We start from the raw sequence: 23,663 nt of genomic DNA on the forward strand, positions 1-23,663 counted from the left end.
CCACAAGTCTAGACAATACAGTATCCCTAGATTCTCTGGAGCAGGACCGTATTTCTGAGCAATCCTAAGCCTTGAACCACTTTGACCCCATTGTTGATGCAGTCTTGCCCAGGTCAGGGCTGGTAAGTAATAGAATCCAAGTTTGTCCAGTATCAGAGCCAATAATAATTCAAGTGCACCTCAGTTTCCCTAAAATGGCACTACAGGCTTATAATTATAGCTCTGAAATCCCAGAAGCTATATTCTCACTCTTATATTCTCTTTCTCTTTATATATATACGTGGCACTGTTCTATGTGATTTATATATATAAGTTGTTAATTCCCACTGAAGCCTTGTGAACCAGGCATTATTATTAGTCTCATTTCATAGATGAAGAAACTGAGGAACAGAGAGATTACATCCTTGTGTCCGAGATCTTATAGCAGCATCTGGATTGACACCCAGAGAGAAGGCTGCCACCAGGCCTCTGTAAGAACTTACTGGGTGGCACCTGCCTGATCACTCCTGGCTCTTCTCCTCCCTTGTAGAATCCCAACATGCTTCTCTTTTATTCTTTCAGGGAAACCATGTGCTCCAACATCTGGCCCTGTGCTGCCTTTTGCACCAAAACTGTATACATATCCTAGAGCAGAGACTTACTGAGTTTCCTTGACAGTATTTTCATGCCGTTTCCTACATCAGGATATAAATACAACAAAACAATAGCTTGTCTTTTCGTTTGCCTTTGCTACTGTTTGTGTGATGAGCTCTGAGTGAAAGGACACTGGGACATTATACAAATAGTTTTGGCTCTGAAGTTAAAGGCTTTTCTTTGCCGCTGCAGGAAGTTCAAGAGGGATTTGTTCTTTTTTGGGGGAGTAGGTGAGAGAGACAGATTCATGATTTTATTTTATTAGCGAGTTCGCAGAGGCCTGAGAGATTCATCTTGCTATGCTGTTTTGTGTTTCTCCTTCTCCCTCATTCTCCAGAAAACCCAGTAACACTATGCTATAAAGTCATGAAGCTTCCCAGTCAGTGAATTCGAGGTGCTGGGGACCTACCTAGATAGGGAAGAAGGTACTAGTCTGAAGAAGACCTAGATGTGGCTTCAGTGATATCTACTCTAATACTTTCCCCTTCCCATTTTACAGTTGAAGGAATTGAGTCTCAAATGGCAAAGAGACGGTTACCTTCCTAGGTGGGTAGTAGATGCAGAACTTAAGCCCTGGCCCGTCTCCTAGTTCTGTATTCAAAGTTCTTCCCTGCCATGCCACCTTCCTCTCCACTGCCCCTGATAGAAGTAGAGCACTGTTAGAGGAGTCAATGGATGCCAGACCTGGTAGAGGTCAGGCCGACAGCAGGTGTCAGAGGTGGCAGAAGCCAGAAGGGCCAGGGACAAAGTTCAAGGCTGTGGTAATAGAGCAGAATGTCTAGTCTCTGAACTGATGGATCCCAATTTCAGAGTCAGGTGGAGTGGTCCAAACATCTCATTTGCTTCTTAAGAGAATAATTGCTCTGGAAGTCATCATGCAAGGTGACTGAAATGGGGGAGTGTATTAGTCCATTCTCACACTGCTAATAAAGACTTACCCAAGATTGAGTAATTTATAAAGGAAAGAGATTTAATTGACTCACAGTTGAGCGTGGTTGGGAAAGCCTCAGGAAACTTATAATCATGGTGGAAGGGGAAACAAACATGTTCTTCTTCACATGGTAGCAGCAAGGAGAAGTGCTGAGCAAAAGGGGGAAAAGCCCCTTATAAAAACCATCAGATCACATGAGAACTCATTTAGTATCACAAGAACACCATGAGAGTATCGACCCCCATGATTAAGTTAACTCCCACTGGATCCCTCCCATGACACATGGGAATTATGGGAACTACAACTCAAGATGAGATTTGGGTGGGGACACAGCCAAACCATATCAGAGTATGATGCTCCTTCACTGAAAACCAATGGTATTTCTGGTACTGTGCAGAGAGTTTCAGTGTATTATCTCATTTAATTCCCAAAACAACTATATAATGTAAGTTTTATTAATCTCTTTTCACAGTTGAGGAAACTAAGGCTCAGAGAGGTCTCATGGCCGAAAAATATCAGGACTAACATATGATTATGAGTTCATTTAACTTAAAAGTTAGGAGGCTTTCCGTTAAGCCACATGGCCCAAAATAAGACTGGGATCTCTTATGTCGGAACTCTGGACTTCTGCAGGGGACCTTTTTTTCCAAAAGTAATTTTTAAGTTGCTATTTGTATACTATTCATTTTTCTTAGATTCAGTCCCTAGGAATAGTGGGAAGTTGGAAAATTCCTATGGGACGGTGTGGCTCTTCCTTTGACCTTGTTTAAGACATGCTAGGGGAATGTCTCTAGGCCATTCAGCAGACCATCTCGAGGGGAAGATGCAGACCTGTCCTCTACCGCATCACTGTCTGGGTCACCAAGTGAGGTAGATGGAGGAGCTGCCAAGAGCAGGAGGTCTGACATCACACTGTCTGACATGATACCTGCTGTTATTTACCAGTTTTGGAGCTTTGAATAAGGCATTTGGCCTTTCTTTGCCTTATTTCCCTCATCTATAAATTGGGGTAATATTACCTGCCTCATAGGATTGTTAAGAGAATCTATAAAGGATGTAGAGGATTGCCCAGCTCACTGTAAGTAGATTTGAGCATCATTAATATGCTTCCAGGAGCCATTTTTCCTAAGTCTTGGATTTAATAAAAACCAGGGACTAAATAACAACCAGAATCCTGGAACCAGCTACTACTTTTATTGACACCTAATCTCTTTGCTAGGAATGCTTTATATGTACCGTGTCTAACCCTTAAAAAAACCTTGTTAGATAAGCATTATTATCTCCATTCTACAAATAAAAAAATGGCGGCATCAAAAAGGCAAGTGATTTGCACCAGCTTACATGACCAGAAGGCCAAGCTGGTGTCTGAATCTACATCAATCAGGCTACGGGGTCTCTCCACCAGCTCAGCTACTTCTCCAACACTGGGTTGGTGGTTTCAAGCAGAAGCCATCTTTAAACATAATGTATTATTTTTCATTTTTTTAAAAAAATTTTTTGGTAGAAATGGGTAGGATTGGTAGTTTAAAAGTAAGCAGTGTGACGATAATCAGATGTTCTCTAATTTACTCCTTTGGAAACAAAATTAAGGAGAAGCATTGTCATTTAGTAGGAACTGCTGAGGCCAGACAGTGCATGTGCTGGGCTGTGCATCCCCTTCCTGGGAATCGATCCTGGACTGACAACCTCAGCCCACATCTGCAGTAACCAAGCAAATTGAGGTCGATGGCCAAGTTAAATACATTTTCACGGATTCAGGACCCATGCTCTCAGAAAAGAGATTTAAAATGATCCTGATCCAAACCTCTGTGTTGTACAATGTTCTGGTACAGGAAACTTGTGATGATGATAGTGATGGCAATAATAAAAATGACAGAGGGTTCCTTTATGAGAGCTTATGGAGGACCAGGCACTGTGCTACATGCTTTACACGTATCGTCCCATTTACTCCTCAAAACTGTCTTTTAGAGCTCCCTTTTGTAGATGAGGAAATTAAGATTTAGAGAAGGACAGTCCCTAGTTCAGGTCACATAGTGACATGTGGAGTCAGGATTCGAATTCCTGCTGAACTCCTGTCTTAAACTTCTAGGATTACATGGCCTCTGAACTCTTTGAAAAGGGTCTCTCTTGACTTGAGTCAAAAAGGAATACCCAAACTCCAGTTCTCCCAAAAAGAGATGGAACCATCTATTCCCTCAATTCCAAAAGTCACTTGAATTCCGCCTTGAATTCTTGAATTTTGGGAGAGATGATAGGTTCTACCTGAATCTCCCAAACTCTTTTAAAAGTGGAAGAATTATAACAAAACCTCAATTATTGACAAATGTTCTAAGTGTCCTTGAATGCTCATCAACCAAGAAGGTCCCACCTAAATAGGTTTTCTCTTTCTAAATGGATCCTGGGATAAGAGTTAAGCATGCTAATTTGCTCTTTTGTTCTGAGTTAGCTGGAAATTTTGGCACCAGCATTAAAACAAGAAGAATAAATTTATATGTGAAAACACTTTTACTTCCCAATACTCCAGAGTACTGTTTCAATGAGACCGCAAATTTATCTGTTTATTCATTTGATCATTTATTTAACATGTATAGAGTGCCTAGTATTTTCCCAACACTGTGCTCTAGCACAGTGCTGGGAAGAGAGAGAAAAGCAAATGATACTCTCTTGTTCTCAAGTCGCTTCCAAGTTTGCATGCATTGGTCCTGGTTTGGATTTTGCCAGATCCAAGGAAAAGATCTGCTGGTTCTGCAAAGATCTGCTGGTTCTGCAAAGATAGCTCCAGAGAAACTCAATTGCAGAATTCCATTACTTGTATAGCTTTCTGGGTATGAAAAACAGGAAGAGGAACCACAACTCTAGGGTTCTTTTAAGGCATGAATCATAAACCAGATCAACAGGTATGGTGATGGGCTTGTCAGTTTAGCAGTTGTCTCTATAAAAGGAAAGAAAGAAATGCCAACGCTCGCCCCCCACCACCGCCCTCCTACGCGAAGCTCAGCCTCTCACAGTGTTGTTGCGAGGCTGTCTGTTTTGATTCCACTCCCTCTCTACCCGGCTGAGCCACATAGAGAGAATGAAGCCTGCCATTTTGCACACAGTTTTGCCTTTTCGGCTGTTTATTTTGCTAAGACTCTTAAACCTGTCAGCGAAGCGGTTTCCAGCCCAGTCTCTGTGGTAATAATCTCCCTTTCTAAGAGATAAGCACCCCGAGTGAGACAGATTGGAAGACAAACTAACACACCAAAGTTGCTGAGTACACACGACTCGTTAAAGATGCCCTCATTCACTACTCAGCCTTTATTAGCTTCAAAAAAAAGAACAAAAAAAAGTCCAGCTTGGAGGTTTCAGAAACTCACTAAGAAATGACTAGAAACCCCTCAGTGGAAAATGCCAGTGCATGCACCCACGTCTGAGCCAGACCCACACTTCTTGCAGCACAAGGGCTGATGGAGAAACACAAGCGGGGAAGGCCTGTTGGGGAGCTGGAGGGACAGGACCGCCTGACAAACCTCGGGTTTACTCAGACTTCCAACTTCTGAGATATAAACCAAATTTTACCCCCAGAAAACCAAACCAAACACTCAGATGAAAAATGCCACTTCTCAATTTTCTAAAATCAAATTAAATCTCACTTTGCATCCCCTTTTCTCCAAGGCAGGAAATTTATCCTTGGTCATTAGGAAGGAACTCCTTAGCAAAGATAATGCTAGATCCTTTTGGCAGGGATCTTGTCTGTCTTCTACGGCCTGTTTAAGAGTCATCGAACTTTTCTGTTTTGCTGCTCAAATCCTGATTTTCTTCAACTATGCGACAGCAACATACTCAGGGAGGGTGGATCCTTCCCCAAGCTCAGGCAAATGGAACGTGGTTAGTTTAAGCTGAATCTGTGCAGCAAGCCTACCCTTCCTCCCACCTGTAGTGTGGGATGGGCATGTGATTGTGGATTTCTGGGATCTTCCATGGGGTGGGAGTGATGCAGGTCAAGTGAGCCCCAAAGTGGAGCTTAGCCTACAAGAGTTCTTGGCTTTGCCCAGGAAAGAATTCAAGGGTGAGCCAGTGGTGGGGTAGAAGAAGACAGCTCTATTGAAGCGGCAGTGTCACAGCTCTCTGACTGCTCCTGCAGAGCAGGGTTATCCTATAGGCAGTGTGTCCAGAGCAGCTCAGTGCAGTCTTGCAGTCATAGTTATAGCTACTTTTAATTACATGTAGACTAAGGAGTGGTTTAGGCAGACATTTCTAGGGAAGGGGTGCTGACTTTTGGAACATAGGGCCATGGGCATGGAAAAAGATGGTAATTCCCTGTTGTTGCCATGGCAATGGTAAACCGTGGCATGCTGGTGGGCTGTCTTACAGAAAGCTGCTTCTGCCTTGTCCCTGTTTTAGCTAGTCCTTAATTTGGTCCAGTGTTCAATCTTCACCTTTTATCTCAGGAGGAGAGTGTGAGAGGAGAGTTTCCTATTTAAAACAAAGGCATGTGAGGCAAAACTCCATTCTTTCCTGCCCTTTGAGCACATCCATGGGAGGCACGAGGCTTGGACCTGCAGCAGCAGCTGTCTCGTTGCCATGAGGGGAAAAGAGAGCATCACCAAGAAGCTGCCGGCCTCCTGACATCATTGTGTCAGTGAGGTTACCTCCCTGGAACCTCTTGATGTGCACCATAATGAGCCCTTGATATTCAAGGCTGTTCTAATTGGGTATTCTATTACTCACTAACTAAAAGCAGCTTCCATTATACAATCTTTGAAGTCCTGAACACTGAGGTCAGTGTTGTCTTCCTGTGGTCCACCTGTGATCTTCCATCCATGCTGGTCACCACTGAGAGTGTCTGAGCCCTCACCATCCCCTGTGCAAATGTGCTTCACTGTTTTGGTGCCAGAAGTGAACAAGGTGGGGGACCTCTGCTGAAGATCGCCCCCCCAAAGCCTAGTGTTCAGTGTCCCTGGGGCACCACACAGCCACTGCTCGGTCACCGTCCTGGGCTGCATTCAGGAGCCCACAGGAAAGCTCCTGCAGAGCAGTAATGCTGCGGTGACTTTGCCTCCAAGATCAGCTCGGGTGAAGAGGCATTGGTGCTATCAGGCCCTTTCTATGACTTTTAGTAATAGGCAGCTCTGACTCAGATTCTCTGTCCTGAATTCATTCACTCTAAGCTAAGAAACTAGGTCCTGAGGCAACAGTCTGACCAGGCTTTAAGATGCCATTTGGAAAATCGAAGTAATGGTTTGGTTGAATAACTGCCTAGAAAAGCACTCAGTTCTCCCCTCCACTTACCCCACCCACCCTCCTCCATTCAGGATCTGCACAGCCACAAATCTGTTACGTGGATGCATTTTCTTTCTTTCCTTTTTTTTTTTTTTTGAGATGGAGTCTCGCTCTGACACCAGGCTGGAATGCAGTGGTGCAATCTCAACTCATTGCAATCTCTACCTCCTGGTTCAAATGATTCTTTCGCCTCAGCCTCCCGAGTAGCTGGAACTACAGGCACACACCACCACGCCCGGCTAATTCTTGTATTTTTTAGAAGAGACAGGGTCTCACCATGTTGGTCAGTATGATCTCGATCTCTTGACTGTGGGATCTACCTGCCTTGGCCTCCCGAAGTGCTGGGATTACAGGCGTGAGCCACCGCGCCCGGCTGTGTGGATGCATTTTCAGGGCTCACTCCCTCTATTACAAGATATCTGCCCTTCAAGGACTCTCCTAGTGGCCAAGGACTTAAAAAACAACAACAAATGGAATAAAGTTTCTATTTATCTTGAAAAACTAGCCATCGAGTGGATTAAAGAGAGATTGAAAGACCTAGAAAGGCAAATGAAAGGTGACGGATTCTTTGGTCTCCACACTGGCACTTTTTCATATTATAGTTGATGGTCCATGGCTCAGTAAGCTATGAGTCACTTCTGGTTCATCAAAATGGTGCTTTTAGAAGGCAGAGCTGTTACATGTCAATAAGCATAACTTTCACCTGAAGAGCTTTTTTAATTTAAAAGCATGTTTCTGGAGCCTAACTTCTTGTAATTCTAATTCCTCAGGCCTGGGATGGGGCCTGGAGAACTTGCTTTACATTCAGCCGGCTGGAGCCATACTGCCTGAGTGGTCCCCGAGTCCACTCTGAGACACGATACTGACTGAGGAGTTTCCGAGTCCACTCTGAGATACGCTGTCCTGCTTTTGGGGCCAGGCATTTCATTTGGTCAAAAGCAACCTCCACTTTCTTCTCATTATAAGCGGTCTCTTAATAAAAGAAAAGAAAAAAAAAATCAGAGTTAAAATATTTCAGTCTGAGGTTTTGCCAAAGCACTCAGCAAAAATGTTTGTTGATTCCAGAATCTAAAAGTCTAAATGAGGGTTCAAAAATGAACCTCAAATTGCATTTCAGACGAGACTTCCTACGGTTACTCCATCCTGTGTTGGAACTAATCGGAGCTACTGTTCTTTAGCCCACACTTTCTGGCAGCTTCATAAACTGTGTTTGAGGTTTCCCTAATTCTCCGGGCATCCCAGGGAACGGCCTGGGGAGCTCTTCCATGCAAATGAATAGTTTGCCTTATCTGGTCCTTAGAAGTTCCCCTTTCCGGTGAAAACCACTCTGAAATTGGTTACAGAGCAGGGGCTGGATGAGAGGTCCCAGCCAGCCAGTACCTCTAAGTAAACAGAAGGGGTCACATGATTTATCGGGTGATGAGTGTTTGCTGGAAGGCATGTGGCGTGAGGTGACTGTCCAGTCAGAGGGAGTGGGGGAAAAAGGCACAAAGATGCAATACTCCTGCTTGCTTTTGTTTTTAAGGGAAACTCCCCTCCTGTGAGGACAGTTCCCCAGAGGCTCTTTCTGAACCAGGCAGGAGGAACGCTGTGGTTTTATGTGGGGAGCTGAGCTGGATAGGGCAGCCTGGGAAGAAGCCAGATATCTGGGAGCAGGCAACTGTCTCCTAGAAAAGTCTCTTTTCCAAATGTTTCCCCAGAGTCTTCTCATATACTCCTGTTTAATGAGGTCTTTCTTTTGATCTGGTCGGGTTTTCTATTGGTAACCTGAAAAACGCCTGCTTGATATTTGAGGATAAATCACTCACTTGACAGAGGAAGCCGCTTGCCCAAGGCTTTTGGGGTGGGGGTGACAGAGGGACGGGTTGGGAATGGAGGAGGAGAGGGTCAAGCTTGCAAGTTAAAAGAGAGTAGCAATGGCTACGGAGGCTCTTGTTGACTGCAGGGCAAGACTCTCTGGGTTAATATAGAGATCATTGAACTTCTTTACCCAGTACTGACTTCCTAGAATTCCAAATGCTTAATAACCACTCTCAGGGATCAACCACGGTTGATACATTTCAGCATAATGCTCATATCATTCCTACTGAGGACTGAAATGTCCTTATCACTATAATAACCTCTAAAAATTACAGAGAAAATTCAAAGAATGGGCAAAAGATAGGAACATACAATTCATAGAAAAGGAAACATAAATGGCTGTCAAAAACAAGAAAAGATGTTTGACTTCTGTTACGCCAATTTAAAATTATTTCAGAATAGATGATTTTTAAAGGTGGTATCTTTGGCTCGTAATGAGAGAAAAGCAAAAACTGCATGAACTGGAAGGAAGTATAAAAGGGAGGTGACTGGGCTAGCAGACCTGTCCTGTTTCTTGAGCTGGGTGCTGGTCATATTGTGTGTTTAATTTGTGAAGACATTGAGCTGCACACTTAGGATCAATGTACCTTTAAAATTTATTTCAATTAAAAAGTTTAAAAAGTACATTGAGATTCCATTTTTTGCCTGAGAGAGTGTCTGAGATAAACATGATAATACATGATACTGAAATGATGTAGAAAAATAGATATTGTCATAGATAAAAATTAAAACACAATAGTAAAAAGGATGTAAAGAAATAGACACTATCATACATTGTTTACAGGAATATAAGTGGTACAGTTTTTATGGAGGGCAAATAGACAAATATCTATCAAATATACCAAAGCACATACCTTTTGACACAGCAACTCCACTTCTAAAATTTCTCCTACTCACATATGCACAAAATGATATGAATACAATGTCATTCTCTACCATAGTGTTGGTAATAGCAAAAGACCAGAAACCATCTAGATGTCCATTTTAAGGAGATGGTTAAATAAATCATTGTACATCTGTAAAATGGAACATTACCCAACTGTAAAAGAGGAATTGGAAACTCTTGATGTTCTGCGGTAGAATAATCTCCAAGATATATTGTTGCATTGAAAGAAAAGCAAAGTATAAAAAGAAAAGTGGATGTAGTATTCTATCATTTGAATAGGTGAGGGGAGAAGTATGTATATCCTCACTGACATATAAATAAACCATCTCTGGAAGAACATACAAGAAGCTGGTAACATAGCTTTCAGGTGGGAGGACTGAACATTTGGGGGACAAGATCAAGAAGGAGACTTTTGCCGTATTTCTTTTGAAACTTGAATTTTGAATTACATGTATGTATAATCCAGTCCAAAGAAAAATGACATTAAAAATCTTAGCCTGGATTCTCTGTGCTATGTAATAACTTGACTTTTTAATTATTATTTGGACTCTACTTTCATATTTCTCTCTCTCTCATACATGTTGTCATAAACCATCCCATCATCAATTACATCTGTGAAGAGCAGGGAAAATTCTACCTCATTAGATCTACACATCAATTATGATAAGACCTGACAAAATGTTTGACTGGGAAAATCACATGCCATCTAGAATGGAGAAAATCCGTTCATCTGCTTTGCTGACTACTCACATATCAGGCCCCAGATCATGAACTACCATCACATGGCAATCATCGACTTCTTTCCCCCCTGCTCAGTATCATTTACTAAGTAACAGTACAGTCCATTAGCCTTTGGTCTGCCATGACCACTGTATCATTTTCTGCTATTCCCACTTGCTTCCTGAATAGGCTCTTGTTTCCTCCTTTCTGGGTAGTCTGTTTATTCTCCCTCCATTGTGCTATCATCTCCTGCATCTCACTAATGAGCTTCATCCTGTTTTTGACAGACCATTCTCTGTTTTGACAAGGTAAAATTGATCGGTGAATTAAACACATGTGAAACATCTCCAGATACAAATCCACTACAGGGGAAGATTTGAATGCTGTCCGTTTCCTTTGCCGATAATAACTTGGAAGGCAATTTTAATAGCCAGACGGATCCTGAATGGAGAGCTCTGTTTACTTTGTCTTCCATAAATAGAAACAAAGTGCAGACATCCTGCCTCTTGACTTCTTTTGTCATTTGAAGCTTTCAGAAGTATGTTTTTATCTGTTCTTTTGATTTATCTCTTTCCTTCTACTGCAAATGAGACTACAGCCAGGGAACACTGCAACACTACTAGGGCTGGAAGGATTCTTCTCAATTATCTGTCACTAGGAGACTCCCTGTGGGACCTTGAGCCACCCCTTAATATCTTACTGTCTTGTGAAGATGGGCCAGGTGAATCTTTCATTTGAATTCCGGATGTGATCACTTGACTCCAAAACGAGACATTTCATTCAACCAAATGGACATTCCCTATGAACCAGGCAGGGTGGGAGTTCAGGTGACTCAAGAATCTGAAGTTGCATTTTTAAGTTTTATCTCACAGACTCAAAGACTTTCAGAAATAAAAAGATGTTAGAAACAATTTAGACTCATTTGATAATCTGAGGCTCATAGAAAGCTCCAGAGTCCACGAACAGACTCAGGGATTCTCTCAGTCCTGCTGGGCTAGGATATGCTGTGGTAACAAACCCTCCAAGAATCTCAGTGGCTTCAAAGCAACAAAGGCTTATTCTGTACTCATGCCACAAATGATTATCCAGGTTTGGCTGGGACACTGCTCCTGCATCGTCATCATATTCACTCTTGGACATGATAGAAATGCACTATCAGGAATATTGTTGACCTCAATGCAGAAAGAAAAGGGAGCAAAGCTCTTAATTCTTCAACCCAGAAGGGTCCCCCTTCTGCTTGCATCCCATTGGCCAATGCCTGAGTTCAGTGCAGGTAAAGAAGTATAGCCCTCTGCCAGGAGGATAACTACATTGTAGAGCTGTTTACTGCAAGGTCCATGAACTCTTAAAATTGTTTGCAGATTTGTATGTCAGCAGACATACGTGCATGCTTCTGGGGAGTAGTTCTGTTACAGCTTTCAGCCTCTTCCAAAAAGAGTCATTAACCATTCCTTCCCCACCCCTCACAAAGTTAAGATGATTTTAGTCCAAACTCCTTATTTACAGATGGAAGAACTTGAAAGCCAGATCTTTAAACAACTTGCCAAAAATCAAAACGATGTCCCCAAACTTGCCAAAACAACAGTTAATTGGGAGCAGAAGCAGCCCCTAAGACTGTATCAGGGAGAGGCCACCCTTTCAGGCACAGCAGAAGGCTCCAGCCTCTGCTTAACCAGCTCTCTGCATCCAAATTTAATTTAGAGAGGAAGAAAAGAGGTCATGGGAAGGGTCTTTGTTTCCTGTAGGTTTCAAATCCCAAATGGAGGTTGGAAACTGGTAGAGGATCCTCCTTGGAAACTTTTGAAAAATAACTTGTTTGAAAATATTTCAATGCCAAGAAAAACGTGACCCCTGGTCCCTGTCCCCTACTGTTCGTCTTTCCCTTCAGCCCTCTTTCCTTGTGTCAGGTAACCTGGGCTTCCATCGTATTCTTCCAGCTTCCTCATGTCTCAGCTGAGCTTCCCGTTGGGGCCCAACAAAAGACATTATCCTGGAAAAACTGTTTTTTCCATCTCTTTTCATAACTCCGTTTCCTTTCCGGAAGACCATGTGTTTTCCTTAATTCATTTCAGCTTCCCATCCTGCCTCCTCCCTTTTTTCCCCCACCTCCATCTCAGACTGGAATATCACTCAGCTTCTCAACCAGTGCTGCAATGTTTCATTTGAGCCTTCTAAACAAACAGAAGTTGAGGAGTCTCCTCCTCTGATCCTCCAGGCATGAGGACCCTCTCCTTTGACCACCACCACCAATACCAGGATGTATGAGAAAACTTGTCAATTTATCTATGTTCTCAATTCTCTTTTCCTCTTCACTTGATTAACCATTTTCTCAGCCCCTCCCTTATTTGCTGTCCCTTTTTTATGATGGACTTCTGTCAGGCCATGGTGAGGGACCAGGAAAACCAAACATTATCGGTATAACAGGTAGAAGTTGTTGACTATCGGGACAGACAGCAAAGACGAAATGAGATCAAGAACTATGTGAGAGCAGGAGGCCTAGAATTCAGGGAATTCTGCCTTCAGGTTTTGTGGAGCCTGAAGAATTTGGGGACCTCAACAAGAAAAATAATTTAAAATTGCAAGAAGGTAGTCAGGCATCAAATAAGTATTTGTTTAGCCATTAGTTCAATTACAAGTGAATATGCATTTATAATTCCTCATCCTCCCCTCCACATCAACCCCTTACAGAGCATCAAGTGTAAGGGAGGGGACCCTGGAGTGGAAACAGACAGCAGCCTTAGCCAAGTAAAGTAAAAATATCCTGTATTTGCAAATTTGACAAAAGTGCACAACCACATGAACACATTGCTAGGGCTTCTCCCAAGGTATTGGAAGGTGCCCCCACAAGTGAGTGGCCCTAAAGTGTAAGCTTCATTAAATTTGAGAGTCAGGAGGTGGCTGGCAAGAGGGCCGAATAGGAACAGCTCCTGTCTGCAGCTCCCAGCAAGGCCAACACAGAAGGTGGGTGATTTCTGCATTTCCAACAGAGGTACCCAGTTCGTCTTATTGGGACTGGTTAGACAGTGGGTGCAGCCCATGGAGGGTGAGCTGAAGCAGGGTGGGGCACTGCCTCACCCAGGAAGTGCAGGGATTGGGGAACTCCCTCCCCTAGCCAAGGGAAGCCGTGAGGGACTGTGCCATGATGAAAGGTATATTCCAGCCCAGATACTACGCTTTTCCCATGGTCTTCTCAACCCACAGACCAGGAGATTCCCTTGGGTGCCTACACTACCAGGGCCCTGGGTTTCAAGCACAAAACTAGGCGACTGTTTGGGCAGACACTGAGCTAGCTGCAAGAGTTTTTTTTCATACCCCAGTAACACTTGGAACACCAGTGAGACAGAAGCATTCACTCCCCTGGAAAGGGGGCCGAAGCCAGGGAGCCAGGTGGTCTAGCTCAGTAGATTCCACCCCCGTGGAGCCGAGCAAGCTAAGATCCACTGACTTGAAATTCTCACTGCCAGCACAGCAGTTTGAAGTCAACCTGGAACACTTGAGCTTGATGGGGGAGGGGCATTCACCATTACTGAGGCTTGAGTAGGCAGTTTTCCCCTCACAGTGTAAACAAAGCTGCCAGGAAGTTCGAATTGGGTGGAGTCCACCACAGCTCGGCAAAGCCGCCAGAACCAGACTGCCTCTCTAGATTCCTCCTCTCTGGTCAGGGCATCCCTGAAAGAAAGGCAGCAGCCCCAGTCAGGGGCTTCTAGATAAAACTCCCATCTCCCTGGGACAGAGCACTTGGGGGACGGGGCGGCTGTGGGCACAGCTTTAGCAGACATAAACAGTTTTGCCTGCTGGCTCTGGAGAGAGCAATGGCTCTCCAAGCACAGTGCTTGAGCTCTGCTAAGGGACAGACTGACTCCTCAAGTGGGTCCCTGACTCCTGTGCCTCCTGACTGGAAGACATTTCCCAGCAGGGGTTGACAGATATTTCAGGAGAGCTCCGGCTGGCCTCTAGTGGGTGCCCCTCTAGGACAAAGCTTCCAGAGGAAGGAACAGGCAGCAATCTTTGCTCTTCTTCAGCCTCTGCTGGTGATACAGGCAAACAGGGTCTGGAGTGAACCTGCAGCAAACTCCAGCAGACCTGCAGCAAACTCCAGCAGACCTGCAGCAGAGGGACCTGCATGTTAGAAGGAAAACTAACAAGGAGAAAGGAATAGCGTCAACATCAACAAAAAGGACATCCACACAGAAACCCCATCTGAAGATCACCAACATCAAAGACGAAAGGTAGATAAATCTATGAAGAGGAGGAAAAAACAACACAAAAAGGCTGACAATTCCAAAACCAAGAACACTTCTTGTCCTCCAAAGGATTACAACTCCTTGCCAGCAAGGGAACAAAACTAGACTGAGAATAAGTTTGACAAATTGACAGAAGTAGGCTTCAGAAGGTGGGTAATAACAAACTCCTCTGAGCTAAAGGAAGATGTTCTAACTCAATGCAAGGAAGCTAAGAACCTTGAGAAAAGGTTAGAGGAATTGTTAACTAGAATAACCAGTTTAGAGAGGAACATAAATGATGTGATGGAGCTGAAAAACATAGCACAAGAACTTTGTGAAGCACACAAAACTATCAATAGCTGAATCAATCAAGTGGAAGAAAGGAGATCAGAGATTGGAGATCAACTTAATGAAATAAAGGATGAAGACAAGTTTAGAGAAAAAAGAATGATAAAGAATGAACAAAGCCTCCAAGAAATATGAGACTATGTGAAAAGATCAAACCTACGTTTGATTGGTGTACCTGAAAGTGACAGGGAGAATGGAACCAAGTTGGAAAACACTCTTCAGGATATTATCCAGGAGAACTTCCCCAACCTAGCAAGACAGGCCAACATTCAAATTCAGGAAATACAGAGAACACCACAAAGATACTCCTCGAGAAGAGCAACCCCAAGACACATAATCATCAGATTCACCAAGGTTGAAATGAAAAAAAATATATATTAAGAGCAGCCAGAGAGAAAGGTCGGGTTACCCACAAAGGGAAACCCATCAGACTAACAGTAGATCTCTCTGCAGAAACCCTACAAGCCAGCAGAGAGTGAGGGTCAATATTCAACATACTTAAAGAAAAGAATTTTCAACCCAGAATTTCATATCCAGCCAAACTAAGCTTCATAAGCAAAGGAGAAATAAAATTTCTTAAAGAAAAGCAAATGCTGAGAGATTTTTGTCACCACCAGCCCTGCCTTACAAGAGTTCCTGAACGAAACACTAAATATGGAAAGGAAAAAATTGGTACCAGTCACTGCAAAAACATATCAAATTATAAAGACCATCAACACTGTGAAGAAACTGCATCAACTAATAGGCAGAATAACCAGCTAGCATCATAATGACAGGAACAAATTCTCACATAACAATATAAACCTTAAATGTACATGGGCTAAATGCCCAAATTAAAAGACACAGACTGGCAAATTGGATAAAGAGCCAAGATCCATCAGTGTTCTGTATTCAGGAGACCCATCTCACATGCAAAGACACACATAGGCTCAAAATAAAAGGATGGAGGAAGATTTACCAAGCACATGGAAAGCAGAACAAACAAAAAAATGAAAAAAAAAAAAAAAGCAGGGGTTGCAATCCTAGTCTCTAACAACACAGATTTTAAACCAACAAAGATCAAAAAAGACAAAGAAGGGCATTTCATAATGGTAAAGCGGTCATGCAACAAGAAGAGCTAACTATCCTAAAAATATATGCACCCAATACAGGAGCAACCAAATACATAAAGCAAGTTCTTAGAGACCTACAAAGAAACTTAGACTCCCACATTATAATAGTGGGAGACTTTAACACCCCACTGTCAATATTAGACAGATCAATGAGACAGAAAATTAATAAGGATATTCAGGACTTGAACTTAACTCTGGACCAATGGAGCTAATAAACATCTACAGAACTCTCCACCCCAAATCAACAGAATATACATTCTTCTTAGTACCACATTGCCCTTATTCTAAAACTGACCACATAACTGGAAGTAAAACACTCCTCAGCAAATGTAAAAGAATGGAAATCATAACAAACCATCTCTCAGACCACAGTGCAGTCAAATTAGAATTCAGGATTAAGAAACTCACTCAGAATGACACAATGACATGGAAACTGACCAACCTGCTCCTGAATGACTCCTGGGTAAATAACAAAATTAAGGCAGAAATAAGTAAGTTCTTTGAAACCAATAAGAACAAAGACACAATGTACCAGAATCTCTGGGACACAGCTAAAGCAGTGTTTAGAGGGAAATTTATAGCAATAAATGCCCACAAGAGAAAGTGGGAAAGATCTAAAATTGACACCCTAACATCACAATTGAAAGAACTAGAGAAGCAAGTGCAAACAGTGAATCTAGGAGGTGTTTTTTGAAAAGATTAACAAAATAGATATATTGCTAACCAGATTAATAAAGACAAAAAGAGAGAAGAATCAAATAGACACAATAAAAAGTGATAAAGGGGATATTGCCACTGATCCCATAGAAATACAAACTACCATCAGAGAATACTATAAACACCCCTAAGCAAATAAACTAGAAAATGGAGAAGAAATGGATAAATTCCTGGACACATACACCCTCCCAAGACTAAACCAGGAAGAGGTCAAATCCCTGAGTAGACCAATAACAAGTTCTGAAATTGAGGCAGTAATTAATAGCCTACCAACCAAAAAAAAGCCCAGTACCAGATGGATTCACAGCTGAATTCTACCAGAGGTACAAAGAGGAGCTGGTATACTCCTTCCAAAACTATTCCAAACAATAGAAAAAGAGGGACTCCTCCCTAATTAATTTTATGAGGCCAGCATCATCCTGATACCAAAACCTGGCAGAGACACAACAAAAAAAGAAAATTTCAGACCAATATCCATGATAAACATAGATGCAAAAATCCTCAATAAAATACTGGTAAACTGAATCCAGTAGCATACAAAAAAGCTTATCCACCACAATCAAGTTGGCTTCATCCCTGGGATGCAAGGCTGGTTCAACATATGCAAATCAATAAATGTAATCCATCACATAAACAGAACCATTGACAAAAACCATGTGATTATCTCAACAGATGTAGAAAAGGTCTTTGATAAAATTCAACACCCCTTTCATGCTAAAAACTCTCAATAAACTAGGTATTGATGGAACGTATCTCAAAATAGTAAGAAATATTTATGACAAATCCACGGCCAATATCACACTGAATGGGCAAAAGCTGGAAGCATTCCCTTTGGAAACTGGCACAAGACAAGAATGCGCTCTCTTACCACTTTTATTTAACATAGTATTGGAATTTCTGGCCAGGACGATCAGGCAAGAGAAAGAAATAAAGGATATTCAAATAGGAAGAAAGGGAGTCAAATTGTCTCTCTTTGAAGATGACATGATTGTATATTTAGAAAACCCCATCATTTCAGCTCCAAGTCTCCTTAAGCTGATAAGCAACTTTAGCAAAGTCTCAGGATACAAAATCAATGTGCAAAAATCACAAGCATTCCTATACACCCATAACAGACACCCAGAGAGACAAATCATGAGTGAACTCCTATTCACAATTACTACAAAGAGAATAAAATACCTAGGAATACAACTTATAAGGGATGTGAAGGACCTCTTCAAGGAAAGCTACAAACCTCTGCTCAAGGAAATAAGAGAGGACACAAACAAATGAAAAAACATTCCATGCTCATAGATAGGAAGAATCAATATTGTGAAAATGGCCATACTGCCAAAAGTAATTTGTAGATTCAATACTATCCCCATCAAGCTACCACTGGCTTTCTTCACTGAATTAGAAAAAACTACTTTAAATTTTACGTGAAACCAAAAAAGAGCCTGTATAGCCAAGACAATCCTAAGCAAAAGAACAAAGCTGAAGGCATCACACTACCTGATTTCAAACTATACTACAAGGCTACAGTAACCAAAACAGCATGGTACTGGTACCAAAACAGATATATAGACCAATGGAACAGAACAGAGACCTCAGAAATAACACCACCAATCTACAACTATCTGATCTTTGACAAACCTGACAAAAACAAGCTGGGTAAAGGGTTCCCTGTTTAATAAATGGTGTTGGGAAAACTGGCTAGCCATATGCAGAAAACTGAAACTGGACCCCTTTCTTACACCTTATATAAAAATTAACTCAAGATGGATTAAAGACTTAAATGTAAGACCTAAAACTATAAAAGCACTAGAAGAAAACCTAAGCAATACCATTCAGGACATAGGCATGGGAAAACACTTCATGACTAAAACACCAAAAGCAATGTCAACAAAAGCCTAATTTGACAAATAAGATCTTATTAAACTAAAGAGCTTCTGCACAGCAAAAGAAACTATCATCAGAGTGAACAGGCAACCTACAGAATGGGAGAAAATTTTTGCAATCTATCCATCTGACAAATGGCTAATATCCAGAATCTACAAAGAACTTAAACAAATTTACAAGAAAAAAACAGTCCCATCAAAAAGTGGGCAAAGGATATGAACAGATATTTTCTCAAAAGTAGATATTTATGTGAGACCAACAAATATATGGAAAAAAGCTCATCATCACTGGTCATTAGAGAAATGCAAATCGAAACCGCAATGAGATACCATCTCAAGCCAGTTAGAATGGTGATTATTAAAAAGCCAAGAAACAACAGATGCTGGAGAAGATGTGGAGAAATAGGAACACTTTTATACTGTTGGTCAGAGTGTACATCAGTTCTTGTGGAAGACTGTGGAAGATAGTGTCACGATTCCTCAAGGATCTAGAACCAGAAATACCATTTAACCCAGCAATCCCATTAGTGGGTATATACCCAAAGGATTGTAAATCATTGTACTATAAAAACACATGCACACCCATGTTTATTGCAGCGTTATTCACAATAGCAAAGGCTTGGAACCAACTCAAATGCCCAGCAATGATAGACTGGATAAAGAAAATGTGGCACATATACACCATGGAACACTGTGCAGCCATAAAAAAGGATGAGTTCATGTCCTTTGCAGGGACATGGATGAAGCTGGAAACCATCATTCTCAGCAAAGTGACACAAGAACAGAAAACCAAACACCGCATATTTTCACTCATAAGTGGGAGTTGAACAATGAGAACACATGGACACAGGGAGGGGAACATCACACACTGGAGCCTGTCGGGGGGTGAGGGGCTTGGAGAGGGATAGCATTAGGAGAAATAACTAATGCAGATGATGGTTGATGGGTGCAGCAAACCACCATGGCATATGTATAACTGTGTAACAAACCTGCACGTTCTTCACATGTATCCCAGAACTTAAAGTATAATTAAAAGAAAAAGAAATTTAGATGTCAGACTGTGTTGGAGATAGATGTAGCCAAAATATCTGGAAGGTGAATCAGGTAAGGAAGTCAGCAGTCAGTACCTGAAGTCTCAGGCAAGATGCAATACATAAAATGCTTTTTTTAAAGTCAGCACTAGTTTTTTTCCACTTCCCCTTCCCTCCGATTTTTCTTTTTAACTGCTAATGGCTTAACACCTCAGGTCTCTAAGGACTTGCAGTTTGACAAAAGGTAAGCCAATTAAGGAACCCTTCCCAAAGAAGTGATTTTCAGAGAAAATCGAGAAGAGTGAAGATTTTTGGAGTCGGAGAAATTGTGTCCTCTCCACATTCCCTCCAATCACACCAGGGTCTCCTGGAAGCAGAATGGAGGGGTAATGAGGTTTTCCGTACAGAGTTCTGGACAGTTTTTAAGTGAATTAAGAGCATAGACTCTAAGAAAGGAAGGACAAATTGCATTATTTGCATGTTGACTGAAGGTGACCCTGAAAACACCTTATCATGGTTTCTCCCCACCTCATATTCAGATTTATTCTACTCGGAATTATTACATGGATTTTCCCATTCATAAGGGAAAAAGATAAAGGTATGCCCTCTCCCTTCCACTTAAGGATAGTTGAGAATGGGAAGAATTTTCTTAGAGAAAAATTGCAACTGTTCCAATTCCAATTGTTAGAAGAATTTTGTTCAATGAAAATGGTATAAAGGAAGAAAAAAAATTAATTCCTCAAAGCCAGTAAGGGAAAATATGAAAATGATATGTTTGAGTTAGATATCTGTTAGAACCCATGATTCTTTCTAATTCATGGGGTTTTTTTCTAAGTCCAATATCAGACTTTAGTTCTTATTTGGGGAGATATCCTTCGGCACTTGTTCTTTAGAACTCTGCTTATCAACACTTTTCTTGAGTAGCATGGACCTATATTCTTATTAGGGCACAAATGGGATGCCTGTTCCCACATATGGTTCTGCACCCAAGCTCCTGCCCCTGCCCTACAGCCTGGCCCAGTGCATATGGAGTCTAAGTGGTCAGACACCTATGATCTGATTGTCAAAGTCACAGTCACTCCACCAGATAGCAATTTCCTCACTTCATAAGCTTTATCACGTCTTCCTCCATAGCAACAAGACATCATTTACCAGGGAATTCTAAATGTAGGTGATCCATTAACTCACTTGAAAAGTCTCTTATTTCCAGGGCAATGGAAAGAGATTATTTTCTTCCAGTCTAAATATAGGCACAAATGAGAACTGAAACCACAGGGCTGATAACAACACTGTGGTTGATTCTTTTAAAGTCACTATCAGCAGGAAGAGCCAAAGGGAGTGCTCAGTGAAGGAATGGGGGTGGGAGAGGGTCAGAGAGAAAAGGAAGCAGCCAGATCCCAAAGTTAAAGGCATCATTTGACTTTAATCCTATTCTGGAAACTCTGGGTGACTTCTAAGTAAAGTCTGTTTTTATTTTGGAAGAAAATCACTCTTGTTCCTTTGGGAAAATATTTTTATAAATGAGTTAAGTCAAACAATCTCTGAGTAATCCTAAAATCTGAGATATTGGAGTGGCTTATGAGAATATGCAGGTGAAGAGTGTATTAAAATAGAGATCTAAATACTAGACTTAGGAGAAACCAAGTCCTATTAATTGAAAAGACTGCTAGATTGGAGTAGGGGTGGGGAGGGGCTTTCTAGTGTCCTGAAACTGGGAAGAAAATCAGGGAAAATAAAATAAAAATATCTTCTGTATCAAAAACAGAGCCCAAGGCTATGAACTAGACCCACTCTTTACCATTTGTCCTGGTGAGACAGTCAAATTGTGGGGGGGTGGGGGTGGGCTCTGACAAAGGTGGCTGGACCATGCTGCCTAAATATGGTTACAAAGGCATGACCTGAAACACCAGATGGGAATGTGCAGATGTGACCCAGGGATGACCACAGGCTGGATGACCTTATAGACTGGAGGCTCCCACGGAGCCCTAGGGTGGGGGTGAGGAGATGGGAATCTGAACACAAACTCTGCCACTCACTAGCAGTGACAACAGAGACAATCACCGCATTGTTCTAGACTTCATTTTCTTTGCTTTCAAAGTAGGACTGAAAGCATATGATTTAGGAATGTCCTGAGGCTTTGACTCTAGTAAGACAGGTCCACAGATGGAAGGACATTTAATGCTTGGGTGTTAGTGTTTGCACTATTAGACTACTGGGTTGAGATGTTGTAGAAAATATCAGATTGCTAGTTGGGAGCTATTGTTACTGTGATTCCAGTTACCCTAAATCTTCTTGACTCCCCACTGGGTATATATATGTAACAATTTTGACTGTTACCCATAAGGCCTCAGTCAACATTAGGGGTGTTAAATTGACTGAGTGGCTGGACCAGAACACTTCTGAGGCTCTTTCTAACCAAGGATTTATCATGATTCCAAGATTCTCTTTGGATAAGCGTTAAATGAGTTAAGTAAGATCAGAGTCTTTAGGAAAGAGGTAGCTGTCTTTCCTTCTCTTTCATTTCCTTCTCTCCTTGTTGTAGAAAATTAATTTGTTTGGGGATTGGTATGGTGCAAAAGAAGAAGTGAGGAGTCTGGGCAGAGTTTTTGTGATGAGGGCAAGACCTCCTAGTTCCAAGGAAGAAAGTGAGATGGCTTGTTTAATATGGAGAGGACTGAAGTTGTGGATTCAAGCGTCAAGGACATATTTTCCCCTGGACTATTTCTAGGCTGGAGGAGCTGCACAGGATGCACAATTGAGGCTACAAGATAATCTGCTACAAAACTTTTATTTTCCCATCATCTGGAGCACACCACCTGCTTCCAGGCAGGAGCCCAGATGAAACATATGATATTAATTCTCATGGGATAAAACATTTTTCGTATTGAAATTTGGAAAGCTTAAATACTTGAAGGCCACATACTTTGTTGGTGGCAAAATGAGCTCTAAATCTCATCTCATTATTAGTCTGCTAGGGCTGCCACAGCAAAATACCATGAAGTAGGCAGCTTACACAAGAGATTACTTTTCACATAGTTGTGGAGGCTAGACGTCCATGATCAGGGTGTCAGCAGGGCTGGTTTCTGGTGAGGCTTTCTCCTTAGCTTGCAAATGCCTGCCTTATTGCTGTGTTCTCACATGGTCTTTCTTTCCTCTGCATGCACACCCTCCTAAGGCTTCTTCCCCTTCGAGAAGGATGTCAGTTCTATTGAAGAGTGCCATCCTTATGATTTTTGTTTAAGCTTAATTACTTCCTTAAAGACCCTGTCTCTAAATACAGTCCAACTGGGGGTTAGGGCTTCAACATATGATCTTTGGGGAGACATAATTCAGGCCATGACACTCCCTAACTCCCCGTCTAAGGTTCTCTCCACAGCAACACACTACACGCCAACAGCAATGTGTGTGGGGTGGGTGGCAGGAGAAAACTAATTTCATTAAGTTGTGAAAAATAGTGTTTTAAGAGAGATTTCAAATAATTATGACACTCGGGTATTCAGAGGTATTTAATAAAAGGCAATAAAGAAAAACATAAAATGTTCTCTGTTGCTCTGATTTTAACCCACTTCAAGGATGCCTTGAGGCCCATCTTCTGATATTAACCAGAATTTACAGACTTCACTGCTTCTACTAGGTGCTTTAGCCTGGAAGAGAAGAGGGTGAGACAGGAAACCTTCCTATCTTATTTAAAATTTTTGAAACTGTTATGAGAAAACAGGACTGGATGACAGATGGCAAGTATCTGGCATATGTGACATCATTTTACCTTCTACCAATGGCAGACATTACTTACTAATCATGGCATTCACTGAACAGAGCTTCAGAATGTACTCAGTGCAGAGCCTCAAACAGCATTTTTTAAAAAAGGAAACCGTATATGAGATGAAATAATGTTGCCAATAGCTAGCATTCACTGTGTGCCTACCAAGTTGCATAGTGTTTAAATTCATTACACATATAAATCCATTTCTTCCTCATGACTGCCCTATCAAGTAGGCACTAATATGATTCACATTTTTCTGCTGGGGACAATGGGGCACAGGCACCCAGTGAAGAAGTGGAA

This window comes from Aotus nancymaae, unplaced genomic scaffold, assembly GCF_030222135.1.
Source record: "Aotus nancymaae isolate 86718 unplaced genomic scaffold, 86718_ANA_hifiasm-v0.15.2.pri h1tg000014l, whole genome shotgun sequence".
Taxonomy (NCBI): domain Eukaryota; kingdom Metazoa; phylum Chordata; class Mammalia; order Primates; family Aotidae; genus Aotus; species Aotus nancymaae.